The sequence below is a fragment of the Carcharhinus amblyrhynchos genome, chromosome 1 (assembly GCF_965287045.1).
Source record: "Carcharhinus amblyrhynchos chromosome 1, sCarAmb.v2.hapA, whole genome shotgun sequence".
Lineage (NCBI taxonomy): Eukaryota > Metazoa > Chordata > Chondrichthyes > Carcharhiniformes > Carcharhinidae > Carcharhinus > Carcharhinus amblyrhynchos.
Window position 1 is genome coordinate 23,319,450 of NC_137324.1, and position 5,542 is coordinate 23,324,991.

The window sequence follows — 5,542 nt, forward strand, 5'->3', positions numbered from 1 at the left end:
CTTCTGGATGCTTTTTAACAGTAACACACTAATTCTTGTTTGTTCTGTTTCGGTATGTTCAACTATTAAAACTTACATCTACCAGAGAACAAAAAAGACCTAATTTGATAAACTTTTAGAAGAAAAAAAATTTAACGAATTTACAGTTTTATTCAAAAGAATTTTCTTTATCTAGATCTGGGGACAGCTCATGATGATTTTGAAGTGAAAACCTGCTTATTGTAAAAAGAGTCAATTAAAAAAAGTGTGTAGTATGCATCTGTTTATTTGAAGCATATTTTTTTAAAGAAGGCCTAAGAAACTGACAGCCTCCAGGATAGTTAATGAATAGTGCAATAACACTGGCTCCAAAAAACATTTCACACACGATTAGGGAGCCAATTGTTACAATGCTTATTGTGTTTTTTTTTGATGGCCTATATAACTTAATATATCTTAATAAGATACTACTGAATTACTTGTATTCTTTACTGATGTGCTTTGAAAAGTAGACCCATCTTATTCAGAAAGTTTGAAAGCTAAAGATCTATAGTGCAGACATCACGAAGGTTAAAAAGAGAAAAAATTATGTAGTTTTAAAGTTTTGTACAAAGTGGAATGGAAAATTGAGATTAAAAGCGATTGGAAAGAGTGGAATTTTTTACAAATGTAGAGTCTACTCTCTTCATATATTCACTTTCTACTTCCGTTTAGTGCTATTTATCAGCACATACCTGGGTCATGGTTTGCTAATAGATTAGCAAATTGTGATTGATGGTAACTCCCATAAGTAGATCCTTTATACCTTATAATCTGGAGAATATTTTCACTGTACATTTTTGCCAAATATTCCCATCTCCATGTTGTGGAGAATGAATGTACGACGGATGATGCACATCGGGCACTGTAGAAATCCTGACGTACGGGCCTCCGTGAAAATTGCCTGCAAAGTTTCAACATCCAATGGGACAATTCCTCTGCTACCCAGAATCTTCTGAAAATGTCTCCAACTCTGAGTTTGAGTTAAGAGCTGGAGACTAGGGAGAGATCCACAGTACTTGCCTGGGGAAAAAAAAACAAGTCAAATATCTGGGTAAGAACAAAGAACAAAGAACAAAGAACAACACAGCACGGGAAACAGGCCCTTCGGCCCAACGAGCCCACGCCGCCGTCCTACTATCTCAGTGACCTATTCATGATTTTAGTCTACGTCTAACGTGCGAGGATCAGGGAGGTCCAATTTAGGGACAATTTTAGTACCCAATCAATCAGCCTAAAAGCACATCTTTGGGGGATGTGGGAGGAAACCGGAGCACCCGGAGGAAACCCACGCAACCACGGGGAGAACGTGCAAACTCCCACAGACACAGGCCCAAATCCATGTGTCCGCACAGCAACAGAGATAGTCTCTGAGCTGTCATGTTGCCCTCGAGATGGTCCAGTTTAAGCACACTAACGACATGAAGCAATAGGCAACTCCCGAAGCAACATCCAAGAGCAGCCCACTACAACCTGCCGCCTGCATGCCCCTTGCTGGACTTAAATGCCTGTGGAGACAAAAAAATTCATTATTAAACAGGCAAAGACTAACATTCCTGAGGCAAAATGTATTCCCAAGCCTACAATGTTCAGTAAGGCCTACTATATCCCCCTATATGTAGCCCGCTCATATGGCTGTCTAAGTGACTCTTAAACAACCCTAGCGTGCCTGCTTCCACCACCTTACTCGGCAGTGCATTCCACACCCCCACTACCCTTTGCGTGAAAAACTGCCCTCTAATATTTGTCTTATACCTAGCCCCCCTCACCCTAAGCCCGTGACCCCTCGTTCTATCCATTTCTAGTAGCGGAAAAAGCTTACCACCATTTACTCTATCTATCCCCTTCATAATCTTATAAACCTCTATTAGATCCCCCCTCAGCCGACGTCTCTCAAGGGAAAACAGCCCAAGTTCATCCAATCTTTCCTCGTAAGACAGCCCTTCCATACCAGGCAACATCCTGGTAAATCTCCTCTGCACTCTCTCCAGGATCTCTACATCCTTCCGGTAGTACGGCGACCAGAACTGGACACAGTACTCCAAGTGAGGCCTAACCAACGTTCTATACAACTGCAACATCAAACTCCTACTCTTATATTCTATACCTCTTCCTATGAAGGCTAACATACCATACGCTTTCCTCATCACATTCTGCACCTGTACCGACACCTTCAGGGACTTATGCACTTGCACCCCCAGGTCTCTCTGCGTATCTATACTCCGGATAGTTCTACCTTTTATCGTATAACTCCCCTCCACATTATTCCGGCTACACAACTACACAAGCGACTCTCCATTCACCACCCCTATCTCCAAACTATTCAACTACTCCTCCAACTATCACCCGTGATTCCACCCGACCAACACCCAACTACCCAAAGTGCTCTCCTGCAACGTGACTGTCCTCCGATTCTACCACCCTGCTCCCAACACCCGAGGGCATGTCATCTGCACCGATCCTCTCAGAGCTCATGGGTTCCTGCACTGAGTGAGTTCTCAAAGGATACTGCACCAGGCTGAGTAGATACTTCAAGGATGCTGCATCAGAAGTCAAATCCTTTTAAACATAACCAGGTAAGCGCACAGTTTTCTGACGCAGTGGTGACCGCATAAGTTGTTAGATTTCAACCGTGATCTACTTGTATTCATATTACAGATATGGTGATGAAGCTAGTGTCACAGAAGATGAAATTATACCTTATGGTATTCACGCAAAAAATAATAAGGGCCAGTTGGGATACTGGAAACTTTTTATCAGACCACGAAATTTAAATAATACGTATAATAATTGCAATCAATTTGTTCAAAGTTCTCTTGGAATGTAAAAAAATCGAACCAGCTGCAGATAACAGTTGAGTAACTGCACATTATGCCAAGTGTACAGTTACTAATATGTAATAACTTACCAACTCTTACTAACACTTTCTACTTGCCTTCCATTTACCAACTCCCCTCTCTTTCCAAGCAGCTTCCCTCCTGTTTGCTATTGCCTTTCCTTCTCTCACTGCAAGGGTTCTGGAGAGAAAGGCAGTAAGTGGGAGGGTCAGCAAGCTGAAGCAAGAGGTGATGAATGGGCTGCAGGAAAAACAATGAATGCATAGTGAATACTATTTAGTGTAGGGTGACCAGCCTAGTTATAAACTGACTTGTTCTTGCATGGAATTTAAACAATGGTGTTTTCACAGTTTCTATCATTCCTTGTACGTCAACATAATAAATATTGCCCTTGTATAAAGGGGCTACCTTATTCTACCAGCTGACATTGCTCAAACAAACAGTATTATCATTAGAGGGTGTTTTAGGCTTAGACCTTTTCCAGGGAGAGGAAGTCAAAAGATTAGACTCCTGATGTAGGTTATATGGACTTCCAGAAGGCGTTTGGTAAGACCATAAGAAATGGGAGCAGCATTAGACCATTTGGTCCCTCGAGCTGCTCTGTCATTCAATAAGATCATGGCTGATCTTTTCATGAAGTCAGCTCCACTCACCCACCTGCTCACCATAACCCTCAATTCCTTTACTGTTCTAAAATCTATCTCTGCCTTAAAAACATTCAATGTGATAGTCTCAACTGTTTCACTAGGCAGGGAAGTGGTGGAGGCTGCCTCGCTAAATATTTTTAAGAAGCGGGTTGATGGGTTCTTGATAAGAGAGGGGATTAAGGGTTATGGGGAGAGGGCGGGAAAGTGGAACTGAGCCACGACAGATCAGCCATGATCTTATTGAATGGCGGGGCAGGCTCGAAGGGCTAGATGGCCTACTCCTGCTCCTATTTCTTATGTTCTTATGAATCACAAGGACACTACATATCAAACCAATTTTCTGAAGTAAATTTTCTTATGGTAATAAAACTTAATAAATACATTACCTTCTTTACAATTGATTCATTCCTAAATAGCTGTCTGACTGGTTTCTTTCATCGCAAAATGAAGTTCACTGTACCACTCTAATGTAATCTGATATTCAGTAGATTGGAACAGATTTTGAGATTCCTTGTGGCATTAAGCATCCTATTTCTTATGTTCTTATCACAGTCAAGTTGCTATGTAACACCCTGGTGGGGTAATGAACTGGAAGGTCTGGGAAAAAACACTGATTAAATGTTACATGGAATGCTTCAAAGGCCACAGTGCTAAATGAGAGAGGAGAAAACAAACAGAGTTTTGTTCTTGATTGCTGCCTTTGACTCCTGCTGCAAAGCATTCAGTTGTGAGCATCCATTTCTCCCAAATCTTTTCTGTTGTAATCAGTGAAGTTAAACATTAAGTCCCCCAGATATTCCTTATTTGGCCCATCTAAAGCTACCAAAAGGAATAGACTTGAAATAATTTTACCCCTCTATTGCATGTATTTTAAAATTTCAGCCACCATTAAACAATAACTGAATACATGACATATATTACAGCAATTCATACCACAATTGAGTCCAAGTATTGTTGACTTTTCAGTGGTGTTGCTTAGCAAGAGGTAGGAGGTGACTTGGGCCTAAGATTTCACCATCCCCAGTGGCAAGGAAATAAGAGAGTGGAATTTATTGTTACAGTGAAACAGTCTTGCAGTGAAATGGTTTTTGAGAAATCACACACAGGACCAAGGCCCACCAACAACCCAGAAAATAATAGTTAAGGTAAATAGTGATCAGGTGATGCTAATAACCTTAAGGTGCAAACCTTGGAGATTGAGGAAATGTAACAGTGAGATAATTAAGAACCTTTATATTCCTGAAGTCCTGTGTGCCAAGTGGATAATTACGAGATTATAATTGATGTTTGATTTGGCTACAGAGAGAATGAAGGGTATGCAAAACTATACTTGGACGTTTAGGAGCAGGAAGAAGAATTAGAAAAAAAAAATGGATGTAAATTAGACTGAAAGAAAGGGATTGGATGTGGAATCTCCTTTGGAAGAGCCTTGTTATGGTCCAGGAATGTAAGTAAGGTGCTTGTACTTTAGAGAGAACATAAGAACATAAGAAATAGGAGCAGGAGTAGGCCATCTAGCCCTTCGAGCCTGCCCCGCCATTCAATAAGATCATGGCTGATCTGTCGTGGCTCAGTTCCACTTTCCCGCCCTCTCCCCATAACCCTCAATCCCTTCTCTTATCAAAAACCCATCAACCCGCTTTTTAAAAATATTTAGCGAGGCAGCCTCCACCACTTCAACGGGCAGAGAATTCCAGAGATTCACCACCCTTTGAGTGAAGAAGTTCCTCCTCAACTCCGTTCTAAACCGCCTCCCCTTTATCTTGAGGCTGTGCCCCCTAGTCCTACTGTCTTTTTTGAGCGTGAGAGTGAAATGCCACAAAAGGAGCAACTGAGTTTTCGAAAGGTTGCTTGAGGAACAGAAAACCATTGGTGCTGAAAAACTGTTGCCACATCAGTGCAAAAGAAAAGGCTGAAGTGTTGGCAGCAATCTTCAGCCAGAAGTGCTGAGTGAATGTCCATCTTGACCTCCTCCAGTGGTCCCCAGCATCTCAGATGCCAGTCTGCAGCCAAATTGATTCTCTCCACGTGATCTCAAGA